General features: G+C 39.1%; 1 protein-coding gene across 13 annotated transcripts in view; it reads left to right on the top strand.

Annotated features, from left to right (window-relative positions):
* LRRC4C (leucine rich repeat containing 4C) overlaps positions 1 to 15,721 on the top strand; it is a 484,651-nt gene that overhangs the window by 392,732 nt on the left and 76,198 nt on the right. For 2 of the 13 annotated variants that reach the window (XM_071427598.1, XM_071427600.1), the window contains exon 1: positions 777 to 2,692. The exons of the other annotated variants lie outside the window; for them this stretch is intronic. The gene's annotated coding sequence lies outside the window, so the exon portion shown is untranslated. Of the gene's footprint in view, positions 1 to 776; positions 2,693 to 15,721 lie in introns of those variants that run through there. 13 annotated transcript variants of the gene reach the window in all.

Genomic DNA, 15,721 nt, shown 5'->3' on the forward strand with positions numbered 1-15,721 from the left:
AACTCAAATTAGAGAGCCAGTTCAGAAAACTCCAAAATGCATGTCTGAAGTCATTCTAATCAAACTGTGGCAGATTTGATAGGCGAGCCCAGATGTTGCATTGCTGCATTGCTGTCACAGCTTACTGAAGGTAGGACTTAAACTCATTGAAACCTTGAAGCTGTTCAAAGGGCTTTTGCCCTTGAACAGCTGCCAAAATGGAATTTTAGGTAATTTTTATGTGCATACAAGTTTTAAACAAACATTGATTTCTGTAATTGGAAAACAGATTGTCTTTCAATGCAAATTATTTTAATTGTTACAGTTTTTGCAAAGATAACTTTATACCTTGTTTCATATTACTATTGCGCCTCTACATTGGTGGCCAGAGCTGGTACCTGTGAATACTGGTTGCCCTGTACTTCTTTTGCAGACAACTTTATACCTCATTTCATCTTGCTGTCATTTACTCTGCCTCATCGGCTAGGCTGGAACCTGAGAATACTGGTTGAACTGTCAGAATCAGGCAGGCTTTTAAGAAAATGAGTTTTGACATTCCTTTCCTTAAGATGATCCCTTGTTGTTCAATTACTGCTCTCTGACTTGGAGATTTCTTAAGGTAACCCTGAGTTTGTTCCCAGTCTGTCAAGCAGGTGGCAGCAATGCCACGTCGGAGCAGCTCCCGGCCCCTTTCCCTGACATCAAGTGTTAATGCAATTGACCAATCAGTGCTAAGATGATGGGAGGTAATTGGGTAATTGTATTTTACTGATCACAAGCAAAGAAAAAGGGAAGGGGGGAGAGAAGAAGGGGAGAGAGGGGGGAAAGAAAGAAGAAAAAAAAAAAAAAAAGAAACAAACCGCAGCAGAGGAAGAGGGGAGAGAACGGAAGGGGAGAAGGAGGAGTGTAGCCAGAGCGACCAGCCCTGGGACATTTGCTAATCCTAGGGTGCCACTGAAAGGTGGGGAGTAAGAGAAAGCCAGAGCGACTGAAAAGCGGAGCTACTCCCAGCAACAACAGCAGCTGTCAGGAACTGGATATACACGTACATGCGTCCCTACATGCTCACACGGGCAGAATTCAAGCTGCAGCTCATAGGAGGAGGGAAGCGTTTCGGCTGTGCAAAGGGCTATGCATGTCAGGGATGAAACTAAAAGCTGAAAGAAGCGGCTGCGCTCCTGGGACTGTGTCATCTTGGAAGGGAGGGAGGCAGGAAGGAAGGAAGGAAGAAAAGGGGGAAGATAACTGGCATGTGGAAGAAGATGGGAGACTAACTCACTGCCGTGCAGAAGGGAAATCCAACTTGTACATCTGAAATACACCAGGCTCAGCTTGGAAATGAGATCAGACCTGCATTGAAACACAGAAAGGGAGGAAAAAGGAGGCAGAGACGGGAGAGCTTTTATCCTTTTTCCTCTCTCCCTTTCTCTCTCTCTCCTCAAAGAAATAGAAGTTTATCCGTCTCAGTGCTTCTGGATTCATAGAGCTGCTGGACAAAAGATGGAGAGGAAGCTAAAATGAAAAGCAAAGTATGCTTCTGAAATTTACAGCTAAAAGGACAAATCACATCTTCTCGGGTTTCTTTGTGCCCTATCGGGGGAGTTTTAACGTCTGAAGGATTTTGAAAAGTGGGGGGGGAAAGGCGAGAGTGGGCATTAAAAATACCCATCCCAAGTGTTTAAAAAATAACGAGGTGATGGATTTATCCTTGACAGCTGGTGGGAGCCTTGAATCTTTTTCTACTCCCTCTCTTCTTCATTTCATTTAATGTGAAATTATGAAAATGCAGAGGAGTTGGAGGGAAGGCAAAAGGATATAACGTGGAGTTTGAAACAAGGAGAGGGTGCTGATGCTGTGGATTGCTGGCTTCTTGCCGAAATCAAAAATCCAATTGCGCACTGGGTTGTGATTGGAAATCTAATCAGATCTTTGGAGAGGGGGGAGAGAGACTAAAACTTTATTGTTTTGACAGACAGGAATAAAAATTTAAATGCAAGAGGAGATTCTTCTCTAAAGGAGTGTGGGGGTATAGAGGAAAATAAGAATGGGAATCCCCACTCTAATGTGGAGACACATGGATTGGATAATTGATAGTGCAGCAAAGAAGGAGCAAAAAGAAAATTGTCTGGCAAGACCTGGATCCTAAGTGTCACAACAAAATTACATTAAAAGAATGCAGATGGAGGATTGCTTAAAAGGAAATACAGTTATTTCTGCTCTCCAGAGAAAAAACAAATAGAGAGCAATGGGGAGCAGTGGAGCCAGAGAGGCAGAAAACCTCAGAAAAAGGAAATTAGGCAAATGATCCACAGTGGAATGAAAAGTTTCAGAAAGGAAAAGGACCATTCATCCTTCTCAAGGATTTTTGTTTTTTTCCTGTTATTTTAAACCACTACTCTTCAGTGGAGGCAACCATCAACATTACTACTACAGAAATTTTAAGCAGAAAAGTTGAAAGCCACCGAGAAAATAAGGACAGAGAAGAAGAAAGCAAATTGCCAGAGGGGAGAGTTCAGCAGTGTTGGGTTGGATTGGCACCTGTATGGACTGAAATTGCTGGGAAATTGCAATTGGATATCCTTTTTTTTTTAATTTCCTTTCTTGTTTTTAATTTTGTTTTGGTTGCTGAAATGAAATAGTTTTCTAACCCCTCCCCCACCCTGGTTTTTCATAATCACTCGGATTTCCAGCTGGATAGCCTTTGAGGATAACAGTGAGTACACTTTTAATTTTATTATTTTTTGGAAAAGGAAATATGCCCCATTGCCTTTCTTCTTTCATCCTTATTCCTCTTTTCTTGGTCTTTCCCCCCACCTGAATAAAGAACCTGACTGTATTTTGATAATGGCTGGAAGGGGGCGGTTGGGAAGAGAGAAGGGAAGGAATGAGAATAGAACTGAATTCTCACAGTAGCTCAAATTCCTAAAACTCGAGCCTTGGTGCAAGGTGTTACAGACACCTGCCTGTGTGTCTCTATAGCATTTGTAAACGTTTGCTAGCAAAGAAATCTTTTAAGAAAGCCCTTGCAGTGAGTGGGGGGTGCTGCCTGATTGCCCAGTCTCTACAAACAGATGCAAGTTGCATGGAATTAGATGCACAGAGGAGGTTTATTTATTTACAAAGTGTTTAAAATAGTTCAAGGCTCTAATTTGAATGCTGGTATCCAGTCTGACATTGCAGATCAATATGGTGTATTTACAGGAACATTTTATAATCAAGCAGGGAGGTGAAGGATGGCTTTTGGCGGGAGTGGGGGGGTGTGGGGCAAGGGCTTTTAATGGATTTTGAGATGCAGCTCCAAGAGAAATGACATGTTTTACACCACATTGCTAAGAAAGGACAGTAATATGCAGAGAGAGGATATTCTCCTATTGAAGGGGAGTTTAGGGAACTGCTGTACTGGCCACCCATGCCCTCTGGATCTCCTAGGAAATTCTTTGTGATTTTGTGGTGAATCCTTCAGGCTTCCCTTGGACTTTCATTGCAGTTAAAAGAGATTTACTTTGATTGACAAGCATTGAGAGGATTCTGAGGTGTCAGGAGACTTTCTTTATTATGCTGGTAATGAAAATAATTAAAAAGTGGCTTGTAAATGGTGGGCTTCAGAAATTAGCGATGTTGTGTAGCAGACCAGTAAATATCTCTCCCTTCCTGGAGAAATGTCGTGTGGGAGTGTGGAATAAAGGGAGGATAACATGATGTTTAAAATAGAGGTCCATGTTTTCCTGTGGGGAAGAGTGTTACTTCCGTCCCCTCTCCTGGCATGACTGCATAGCTTGTGAGTAGGGAGTTTTCTTTCTTATACTTCCCTTTCTGTCCTCCTCGCCTCTGCCCTCTTCAACCTTGGCCTTCACATATTAAGGTTCCAGCTGAAGGGATTAGGCCAAAACTGGTGCAGAATGAGAGGGAGAAACAACTAGTTAAATGAACCATTGAATAGGAATGGATTTTTGTTGGGTTCTTTTTGCAGGCAAGGTGCAGAACTAGCTTTGCCACTCATTTTACTTTTCTCTAGCAGCAATATTCTGGAGAAGGGGAAAGCGGTCAGGGAGGAAAGAAGTGTTGGTAGATCCAGATTTTAGCTCTTTTAATTTCTGGCAGTATTTCTCACTTCACAAGCTGCCTGCATGAAACAACACAAAAAAGGGCTGTAACTTCCCTGGATAAATACATAAACCATTATTAGCCTCTTTGTTTTTTCCCCCTTTCTTCATTCACTTACATCACTACTGTTACTTCATGTAAATGTCCTGAATCTTTTGCCATAATGGAAATGAGAACTTCTGCCCCTCAAATGTGTCCCATGTGATTCTGTTTGGAGGTCATGCCTCTTAAACATTGGCTATTTGAGAAGGCTTAATCAATTCTGCACCTAAGGAAATCTCTGGGAGTTTTTGTTTGGCCACGCGAACAAATCCGACCCTTTGTGCAGTTGTGTTCAGGAAAAGAAGGAAGCAGGCACAGCAAAAATTGTTCCTCCCAGCTCCAATTGCTCTCATCCATCTCAATATAGCTAAATTGTTTTAGTGTGAAGTGCTTTAGCCTCCTTTTTTTTTCTCTGGGCCCACATTTCCTGGTGGGACACTAAATGGGTAATAAGTTTGTCAGCATCTGCAAACAAGTGCAAAACTCTCTCTTGTTTATTCCTTCATGTATCATGATAAGTCTGTGCCCTGTTGTGGGCTACACTTAGATCAGCAGTTGCAGCAACAGAAAAGCTAAATTTATGTTAAGCTGCTGCTCAGTAATTACTGAAGGAAAAAGAAGCTGGCTAAGGAAAAGGCATCTCCAAGCTTTTCCCTGGATTGCTCTCAAGTGAACACATAAACAGAAAATTTGATAGAGCAACTCCAGTTTTTGCCAATAGAAAGCTGTCATAGGTGCCCCATTCATTTTGTACAATAACTAGCAGGAGTATTTTCTTGACATGATAAAGAAGCACTGGGAAAATTTAGTCACCAGTTCAGGCTGAAATAGGCAAACCTTATCAACATTAAAAAGCTAGAGATGTGTGTCTGCTTCCAAAGAGGCAACAGTTTCACACTTCAGTGAATCATTCACTTAATACAGTAGCCAAAAGACACATGGAACAGCCCAGAGTTTAACTCCTTCAATATCAAAGTGGGAATGAGTATAGCATTTCTCAGTATTTGTGCTGAGGCTTATCCAGAGCCCAAAGGGCTGATCATAAAATAAACAGCCTAAATATTAATCCAAACATCCAGCCAAGTGGAAGCAACATATCTCCTCAATCAGGGGCAGGAGCTGGCTGTCTCTGCTACTTTCCTCACAGGTGTCTGAGCACAGGTGTGTCATTCAGTGGCATATGCTGGTCCTGAGGGCTGTCTCCTCTTCAAACCATGATGATTGATCTCCTCTTCAAACCAGGATGATATTTTTGGTAGTGACCCCAGGAAGCTGGGATTTTAGCACTGTACAGGGAACAATTATGTGTATATTTAGGGACTAAATGCAAGGAGAAAGATAAAGCTGTATTGGAAGGTCCTGCTCTGCTTGGTGTAATTGTTTTCCAGAAGGTCGGAGATCAAACCTCAAACTTGAGGCAAAGTGTAAGTTTTTAATGCAAGGGGGTGGCTGCTCTATGTCTTTTCTCATGTCAGGAATGATTTGTACTGATCTAGAATTGAAGCAGGTTCAGTTTGCTGGAGCGGCAAATTGTGTCACAGTATCTCCCAGCCTGATACCACTGACAAGTGAAAAATGAGCTTTTAAATTAGGTGAGACCCAAGAAAAAAATGCTGTAGATGTGAGCCAATACAAGCAATTATGTGGGACTGGAGAAAAACAAAGGGATTCCAGAAGTGTTGCTATGGCTTCCTATATGTAGGCTTTAAAATTATTTGCCTGTGACCTAAAAAACTGTCTCCTATTTGATGTGAAGATTCTTGCTGTTGCAATGTGAGGCAGGAAGATTTTGGATGGGGCTCAAGACAGGATTTTAGCACATTTTGAGAGAGCTTGTTGCTGGTGAAAAATCCCAAGCCAGGCTAGCCAAGTTGCAGCATATTCACTGAAGGAGTGCACTGTGCACTCAGCAGCAGCGTGAGAGAGAGAGAGGCTCCATCTCTGTCTTGCCAGAGTGGCTTTGTGTTGGCTTTGAGATATGCTTTTGTTTCTGATGGCTAGTGAGGAAACGAGGGGAGAAGGAAGGGTGATGGAATTAGTGCCATTTCCAGTCTTGGATGAAAATTACTCTGAAGATATTCATGTTGGAACCTGCTAAGTATTTTCTAGAGTAGTGAAGCTGACTGGATTTAGAGTTAGTATTCTCAGGGGCCTTTCATCCCATTACCAGCTGCTCTGTGAAAGTCATAAACAAAAACCAGCCTCCTTCAGCCCCCACAGGATAACCCAGATGAGAAGAATTTAGAAATAGCAGCAGCCATGCTGATCTGGAAGGTGGGCTTGCAGCATGCTTGACTCTAGCAGCTTAGAGAAGGAGCAGCCTTTGGAAAGGATCCTGCCTCTACTTCCTGTCATGGCAGAAGGCATTGGGGATTAGCTTGTGACACTTTAGAGTAGTTCATTTGATGACTTTATTCACAAAAAAAAAAAAAAAAAAAGGGGGCCTGTTATTTAACTGTACTCTCATGGTCATGTTTTTTGATCCTAAGGAGTAGAAATGGGGACACAAGAAGGGAGAGGATTATGCCAGTGGTGTGTTGCAATACATGGAAGTGAATTAATGCGTAGTTCCTGGTAGGGGGCCTGGCTATTTTGCTATCTGTTAGTGAAAAAGGCAAAAATCAGAAGCTTGTGCATGCACACAATAAAAGAGAATCAGGATTTACATTTGGTATCCAAGGAAGCGAGAGCAGAATCCTGCAGGGCTTTCTGTTCATTGTTTAAATGTTGCCATAGCGATATCTCAGGGCACAAGTTACATGTTTTCCTCTTCTGGAGTTGAGCTTTGCTTCTCTCTCTCTCTCAATCTCCCTCTCTCTCTGTCTTTTTCGATATTCTAAACTACCAGGAATATCTCCACAGCAGAACTTTGCACAGCAATAGGAAAAGGTGTTTTCAAGCTGCATTATCTGATGGCATATATGCCTGTATATCTTCACTGATACTTGCTAATATGTTGGAAACCCAGTTAGAAGAAAATTGTTGGCTAGAATTGGAGTGTGAGACTTGTTGTTGTTAGGACATGGAGCATATTACAATATTTTCTGTAGTGGTGATATGTTAATTGGATAGCTGCAGGCAAGCAAAGTGTAGCAGTCGCTGACAATTAGAAACAACAATGAACGTTCCAGGACTGGATCTATTCCTTGGGCATATTAAAATACATTTCAGGTATATACCATAGCTTGTGTAAATTTAAATACTAACATATATCTTGGAATTCTGTTTTCACTGTGCCAAGACAAGATTTACCTTTGCTGCTTGTGAAAGGGAGAGAGGCAGCATTAGACCACTGAATAAAATCTGCCATAGTTTTGCTGCCAAGCTTGTACTCGTTATGTCATGACTGTGGGGGAGCAATATAACCAGGAACCAGCAGAATTAAAAAGGAAACCAAGCACCCTCAAAACAAGGCAAAATATTCCATCAACTATTTCACTCGCAACTAGATACTCAGAAGTTTCACAGCAAGATAAGTTAAATAAATAATGTTTTCTCTGCAAATGAGCAGCAATTCAGAGCATTCATTAATGCTCTTTGTGTTTGAGGGATCAGTTAGTTAACAACTATGGGATTATGGGATTCATGTGATCCTGTGCATTAAAATTATCCTCAGGAATGTGGATGTGATTTCCTTTCATATTTGTACAGACACTACAGTATGACTGACTTCTAGAAGGCCCAGGAGTTGGTGCTTTTATTTCACCATACATATAAGAGTCATCGCCCAAAGGATCTGACCTGATGCTGAAAAACAGTGGTAGTAAGTTTCAGAAAGTATTAGTTTCCTTCAGATCTGCAGCACATTTTGATTTTGCTTACAAACCTCTCTTCACTTTCATGGCAATAATCTCTTCCCTCCCATGCCGTGTTACATGGGAAATAAAGCCAAGCACACAAAGAGCCTGGTTATCCTTGTGGGGGTGCAGCAAGAGTCATAACAGTGCAGGTTTCCTCACACTGCTTATCATCACACCTTAGACATGATCTTCAGCTGAAGACTATCTTAAGATCTTAAGCAGGCACTAATTCTGTTCATATGCTTTGAACTTACCCCAGAATCCTTGCAATGGCAAAAAAGGTGGCCACCTGTGGCTGGGATGGGAGCTACTCACCTCACTTCTCATGCACTGTGCCCACTCATCAAGTTACTGAAGATCATCAGGTTCCATTGTCTCAATTGGAAATTATGATGGTAGGGAATAGAGGAGGAAATTTTCATCATACTGAATCCTCATCAGCTATAAAGCAACATTTAACTTTCTTGTAAATCTCCAAAACCAGCTATTAGTGGACTGTTCATGTAAGAGAAGAGGGTGACAGTCTTTCCATGAACTGGTATAAGTGAGAATTTTTTCTTGAAGGAATGAATTAAAAGAATTGGGGTTTTTTTATTCACTATTGCTCATTTTTTAGTCATCATTTAGCATTGTAAAGTGTATGAACTAGTTGGCTCTGTAATAACCCTTCCATGCAACCAGTTTAATTCCTTTTACATTTATTTTCTTCTGTCATTGTGAGAACATAAAGCCAGATTTGCTCCAATTGATCTCAATAAAATATTTAGTAATTACTTCAGCAGGACAGATCTTGCTCTGTAGGTTTTTGTTTTCTTTTTTCTTTATTTCCAGAGCTAAATAATCAAATACGTTTTTATATTTACAGATATAAAAAGATGATCCGAATGTCATGTTGAGTTAATATGCTACAAGTTTCAGAATTTCCAAAGGCTCTATGCTCCTTTGCCATCCCTGCTGACATTCTAGGTGTTAGTGCATCTTTTTCGTCAGTGTGTAATGAAATAATTGATGAATTAATCTCACTGCAACAGCAAAACCTGATCTTATATTAAAAAAAGTAGCTGTTTTTAAAGTTAGATATTTTAGGTCTGAATTCTCAGCCTTAAGATGGTGTAATCTCTGTGTATTGATTACGCATGTCAATAACTGAATATTGTGACATGTTAGAATCATTTTAACAAAAATGCTATAGTTTTTATTTTAAAAGAGGCTAGAAGAGGTTTTACAGGGACAGAAGGAAGTCGGTTAGGGAATCATGCTTTTCTCTCCCTCAATACATGCAAGTTTCAAATGAAATGTGCACAAATATATTCAGTTCCATGAGCTTCTTTGCCAAAGGGCATATATGCTGTGTTAAGGGTTCTTTGCTTAGCTGTTTGGTTCTACAAGGATTTTCTTTGCCCCTACTCAGTTTGTGAGCCCTTATTGGACAGGCAGCTTCTTCTACAAGTGATTATATATTATTTTTCTGGAGGAAAGCTTTTATATTTGCTACATCCGTTGGAGAACTGAGGTTCATTTTTGTTAAGGTTGTTGATGACACAGCTACCAGAGGGGAAGGATGGTGACCCCATTAGCCTTTCAGGTTGCTCATATGCAGTGCACAGTCTACTACTTCAATAAGAGTTTTATTGCATTTAACGCCCGTGTGAATTTTGACTGTATATGGTGCAGGGAATTAAAACCATAATGGATTTCTCCTTTGAACCAGAAAAAGGTCAGGAAACCCCACCTTCAGTGAATGTTCATGTTGATATCCCTCTTTCTGTAATGTGCATTTTCCTGAGTAGTCTGGCCCTGAAGATTGAGTTACATACATTAAGTGAAGGCCTGGAGGTATCTGTTAAAGACTACTGAATCAAACCATAGTGGAGGATGGCTCAGTCCTTAGGTAACTTTCCATAACATGTGGAAAAAATAATTGCATTTTTTAATGGGAAATTTCAGGTTTGAGGATATGTATGAAAATGTCATGCAGCAGTAGTAGAATGTCATTAAGAATTGCAAAGAAGTATGTTAATAAATACCGATCACAAAAGGTATTGCATCTTATTTAAAATATCACCCAGATAAGACTTTTTTTGTGTCTGTGGCAAAGAAAGGTAAAGTTGATGATTACCTATGGCCAGATCAAAGATAAAAAGCAGTCAATGATGCTGCTTCAGAAATCCCTGTCCTCTAAACTTGAGAAAAATTATGAGAAAAATTGATTGGAAAGGACATATAAACAGAAGGCTATGAATATAAACTGGTCAGTTTCTAGGAATATATTTTTTTCCATGAAAAAACCCAATTTATAAAAGAGTTTATATTTGACTTTGAGTCTGTCTTTGATACAAGGGAAAAGGACAAAAAAATTAATAATTACACCAATAATTATATCAAAACAGACTAGTACATAGTAGGGAAGAAAAAGGAAATAATATAACAATTTCTATTGAAAAATTAGGTTTAAAAGGAGTACAATTGATGTCATAGGAGAGCAGTGTTGTGATTGTGTGGAAGTCTTAGAATACACCAGAAATAAGGGAGTATTGCTGTTCTTTTGTTGTTTTTATTGTCCGCATTCTGTGAAGATCTATTGGCAGTAGTGATGCATCGCTGTCAGAATAATTCAACTAATATTTCCATTCTGTATCTGGAAAAAATATTATTAAATTTTTTTCTTATGAAAAGAGAAAGCAAGTTAAAGGATTTGGGGAATATTTATTAGGGGACAAATATTCTTAGCAATGTTTTACTTTTTGAAAAAGTTGTCTACAGTATATGTCTAGAAAGCATTCTAATGCTACAGGTGAAACTTGTATAGATTTGGTAACCATTGACCATTTCCCCTGACATAAATTTTAAGCAAAATAACTGAAAAAACAATATAGGATTCATCCAGTAGAAACTTAAGGCAGGGAAAAGTTTAATGTCAGTAGTATGGCATTATTGGAATTATTTTGTATTAAGCAAACAATTTGACCCTTTTATACTGCCTGGCTGTAGATAGAAGTTACCATGGAAATAAAGTACACTCAAACTTTAAAAAAACATGGGATATTCAAGTAGCTTAGAAGCACTTTTAAGATGTTTAAGAGTAAGTATTATGAGGAAATATTTTTAATGGATTATACGGATATTGTAACTCTTTTTACAATAATAATACCAATGTTCTAGCAAAATCATTGACAGAAAATTACACTTAATATAAGAGTAGAGCCCACAGTTAGCAAAATGACCTTGATAAGAGTGTCTATTAGGATGGGTATGTGAGGGCAAACTGAGTGAATAAGATTAACTGAGCTGAGAGGACATTTCCCAAATCTGCTAAAGAGGAGAATTGGAAAAAAAAACCAAAACAAACAGAAACAAGCCCTTAAACTAAGAAAAAAGCACAAACATCCCTCCAATAATAAAAAAAAAAATAAAAGCCCAATGAAACAAAGTTTGAATAAGAGTCTGAAAGAAGCATGAAGTTTTTAAAGCATAAACAGCTGGACAAGTTAGAGAAACAGAGCAAAACCACTTGTGTGATGTTGCCAGACATTGACCCCTCCCTTTGCAGCCTTCAGTTTGGTCTGACCAAGCTGTGCTGGACACTGTGAGGAGCCAACATCAATCTGGTGGTGTGACTGCACAGGGTGACCTACACCTTGTAAGAGCATGCATGAGCTGGGAGTGCTTTCTTCCCAGCCTATCCACTGGCAGATAGCATGGGAACAGCCCAAACTGGAAACCCGTGTCTCGAGGTGCAGAGTGAGCAAGCAGGGAAGCCTGTGCTCCCAGGAGTGTGGGTGTGCTCATAACCAGCACGGCCTGTCAGGATATCTGAGTGATGTTGCTTTAGAGGTTTAATTATATGAAGTTTTTAAAAAAGTTTTAGGTATTTTTTGCCATTTTTAAAGTGTCTGGTATGGTGGGGTTTTTGTTGTATTGTTGATTCTGAGGTGGCAGAGAGTGCCTGTTAATTAAATGTCTTTGGACATAGTGATGTGATTTCAATCACATGGATTGAGAAGTTTTCCCTTGAGACCAAGTGAGGCGGCATGATAAATAAGACAGGCATACTGAGTAATATTGGATGCTAAATGTGACATATAAGAAGGACAAATTCTGAACAAGGGACACTCTGTAAAACCAACTCTGAAGAGAATTTGATATTGCAACAGGCAAGAATTTCCACATGAGCTCCCACTGTGCTAGTGTTAAAAAATATTATGACATTCCAGAGAAACTGAATAGTAATTTTACCAATGTCTGTAGGAAAACTGGAATGCTGTTTGCATATGAATTTGTCCACACTTTAAAAATTTTGTTGAAAAGAATAGAGCCACAAAAATATTCAGTGCTGAAAAAAAAGGAAAAGTTTAGTACTTTAACATCGATCTATTCATTAAGAAGCTCAAGGACTGATGTGATTATTTTAAGAGGAAAAAAAATAGATGTTTAAATGTTTTGTAATATACCAAATAAAATTCTAATAAGAAGCAATAGATTCTGCTGAGGTCTCATAAATTCATGCTAGAAATTAAGGGTATAATTTTATGTTGAAAATAATTTGCCATTTTAAAAATTCCAAGAGAAGTATTTTCTCTATCTCTTGGGGTCCTTGTCTTTGTGGAAGACTGTTGTAGTGAAGTGTGCCTTATTGTGTTTTGTATATTTTGACAATTCGGAAAGGCAGAGTAGATGATTCTGAGGTTCCTGTACCTGCAGGTAGAAGGAATGTAGCCTGAACACCTATAACCAGGCTTCCAATCCTGTCATCAACATATATATGTAGCTATGAGCAAAATACCCCAAAGGGTGTCACTTGGCTGTCCATCATTCCTTCTCTGCTGAGATTGTTATCAGAACACCAAAGAAGTTTTTGGGTCATCTGCTGCTTGATGACAGTACTCTGACTCAGTGCCTTAGACTTCTGCTTGGTTGGAAAACTGTCCTTTGAAATCTGTGAATTTGTCAAATCTGAAATGCTCTATAAAGATGAATTTTGAGGGTTATGCTGTGGGTGAACAAATACCTGAACAAATACCGTGTGTATTTAGATGGTCCCCTCAGTACCTGATCCACAAACTTATTTATGTGACCAAGCTTCTACCTCCAGAGTTCTCTCCCCAGTGTAGATGTTTGCAAGCTTTAGGTGTTGTACTTCTGAAACACTGTCTTTTCAGCAACCTGGGCCTCCAGCTGCAGAAGTCTATTTCTTTAAGCTGACCCAGGGGTTAAACATCTAAATGAAAACCAACCAAAATTATTGTCTCTGAGCTTGTGTCCATTTTATGCTTCTGATATGAATCTGGATATGAATTTCTGCAGTAGTTGGTCAGGTGGTACCTATTTTGCAATAGATGACAGTCTTCTTTCCAGGTCTGAAATAGGCTAAATATAGAGGTGTCAAAGATGGTACATCCAACATGTTCTTTGCTTACAGAACACTAAAGATTGCTTTGAACACATTCTTTTCTTGCTGTCAATGGCTCCTAAGAATTTCAGATTAGAAATGTGCATTTCTATCCTCATGAAATACCTTCATTGGTGGGCTTGATTTTGCTTATTTCTTTCTTTTGCTAATTCCTGTCTTAGGTTTGGGAAGACAGAGGGGAAGAAAAGATTAAGTGAACTTTCCTCTGCATCTCTGCAGGTAGTAGCTTTTGGTAGTATAAGTTGAAATTAAATGCAGTCTCAAACGACTATATTTCATATTTCTAGTTACTCTTCACCTTCCTTGGACACAGATTGCACTAAATATTTCTGAAAAAAATTGCTGATGGAAATAAAAAATACATATACATCTTTCATACTTACTGGTGAGGTAGATGTTCACTTTCTCTCTTTAGAATTCTGTAGTCCAAGTCAATTTTTTCATATAAATTGGGTTTCTTCCATTCATGAGCCTTCCTGGAGTAGTGTACCATTTCACTGTTACAGCTGAGTGGTTAGCCCAAAAGGTTCTGGAATGCTGCTCTGAGGTAGCAAAGGGCATTCCTAATGTTAGAAAGCTCTGGGTGAGGTTAGAGACAGTTATACTTCTTACCTCGCTGCTCTTTTCTGTGTTCTCCTTTTTGCACCCTCTACTTTGCCATTGGATAAATAACAGTACTTTTGCAGGAATTATAAAAATGAATTGGGTGATCTCATGTACTTGTTTATAGGAGAAAACAGCATGCCTCACATGAGTATAAAACACTAAGCTGCACTGAACTTGCACTAATATTGCTGGCATAGATAGTGCATGTTAGGTTATATTATCCAAAAGGCCTCTTAATAATGACTGAGAATATCTCTCTAAGTAGTCAGTGTAGTAATCAGCATTTTGAAAATCCATATCCCATCTTAATCCTTATGCATTATTCCACATGTGTGTTCCATATAGTGTAGTCCTGGATTTTCAAGGAAGGAGACTGAATATCCTTTACTGCTCCCTTACAACAGAAACCAGTAAATTTCCCTACTACTGAAATCCTGTTTGGGATGGTCCTTTTCTCTTGCTTCCCTCCCAGTCCCTTCTGCAAGTTCTCTTGTCAGAAGCTGGTGTGAGTACTTTTCAAACCATTGACCTAGCTTGGGACAAGGCACATGTTTACAGAGACCAACACAGACTTGGTTTACTTAACTAGGAAATCTAACTGTGATAGGGCTGTTCCTTAATCTTTGACTAGGGGCCCTTATGAACTTTATCTGTCAATAGATCTTCTCTCTCCTCAGTGGCAGCAGAATTCCAAAGCTCTTTCTCTCACACTGTGTTTCCAAAGAGTACTGTGCTGCCAGAGGTCTCTGGAAGACTAGAACTATCAGCAAATGATCATGGCACTGGGGAGAGGTATGTGAGGAGATTGGAAGAAAGTGCGCTGTTGCCTGATTCTGAGGATTTCTGTGGCTTATTTTAATGAAAAGTTAAAAACTTCTAGGATACAACACTGTTCTTGTCAGCTTTTTCATGCAGATGGAGCTACGGACTAAAATGAAGCCTCTGTGAAACTAAAACAGATTCTATATTGAGGCAGAAATGTACTAGAGGAGCTGTCAGTTTAATTTCACTGGCATGAGCTGAGCTTCTTCCACTGCTAAAGCTATATATTTCTATAAGTGTATGTATGTGTGTTTAAGTGGATAGATTGTTCCTGAAAGTTTTGTAGTGTATTTGGCCTTATGATATATTAAAGTGATAATTTTTTTTTGTTTGTTTTGGTAGGAGTGGGATATAAATCTCCACACATTAGTCATCTAGATTTTTGATGATTTATGATATTAACTACATGGCAGTTGGGTAAAAAAGGAACTGCTTTCAGAAAGGTTGAAGAATAAATTTTTTGCAAAACAAGTAATGAAACTATCACCCATCTCCCAAAAGCAAGAAAACATATCAGATCTTGTTTGACATCTTTCTTCCCTCTATAATTTCAAATTGTAGGTTTTGAAAGAAAAATGCAATTAGGACATACATTTAAATATAGTAGAATGGTCAGTCTTGTGCACTGTAGTGGGCAGCTCTAGAGATTTCTTAACTCTGACCTTTCTGTGGCTTCTTACTCATTGTTTGGAACAAACCACACAGACTCTATGTGCTCCTTTTTACTTCTTTGTAACTTACCAGAAATTGCATTCTCATATTGCAGGACAGATCCTGTGCATGCACAATGTATGCAGCCAGCACTCTCTATTTTTAAGAGTTCAGATATCAAAACAAATTTAGTGTAATTTAAGAAGTGGGAGTGGGATTTAAGGACAGATTTTGTGAACATAAGATTTAAGTTTCATTAAAGGTACTTGAATAAAAGGCATTTTGTAAGCACAGTTTTTATTGCAAT

Source organism: Agelaius tricolor, unplaced genomic scaffold (assembly GCF_023055355.1).
Source record: "Agelaius tricolor isolate 1412-34295 unplaced genomic scaffold, bAgeTri1.0.p SCAF_5, whole genome shotgun sequence".
Taxonomy (NCBI): Eukaryota; Metazoa; Chordata; class Aves; order Passeriformes; family Icteridae; genus Agelaius; species Agelaius tricolor.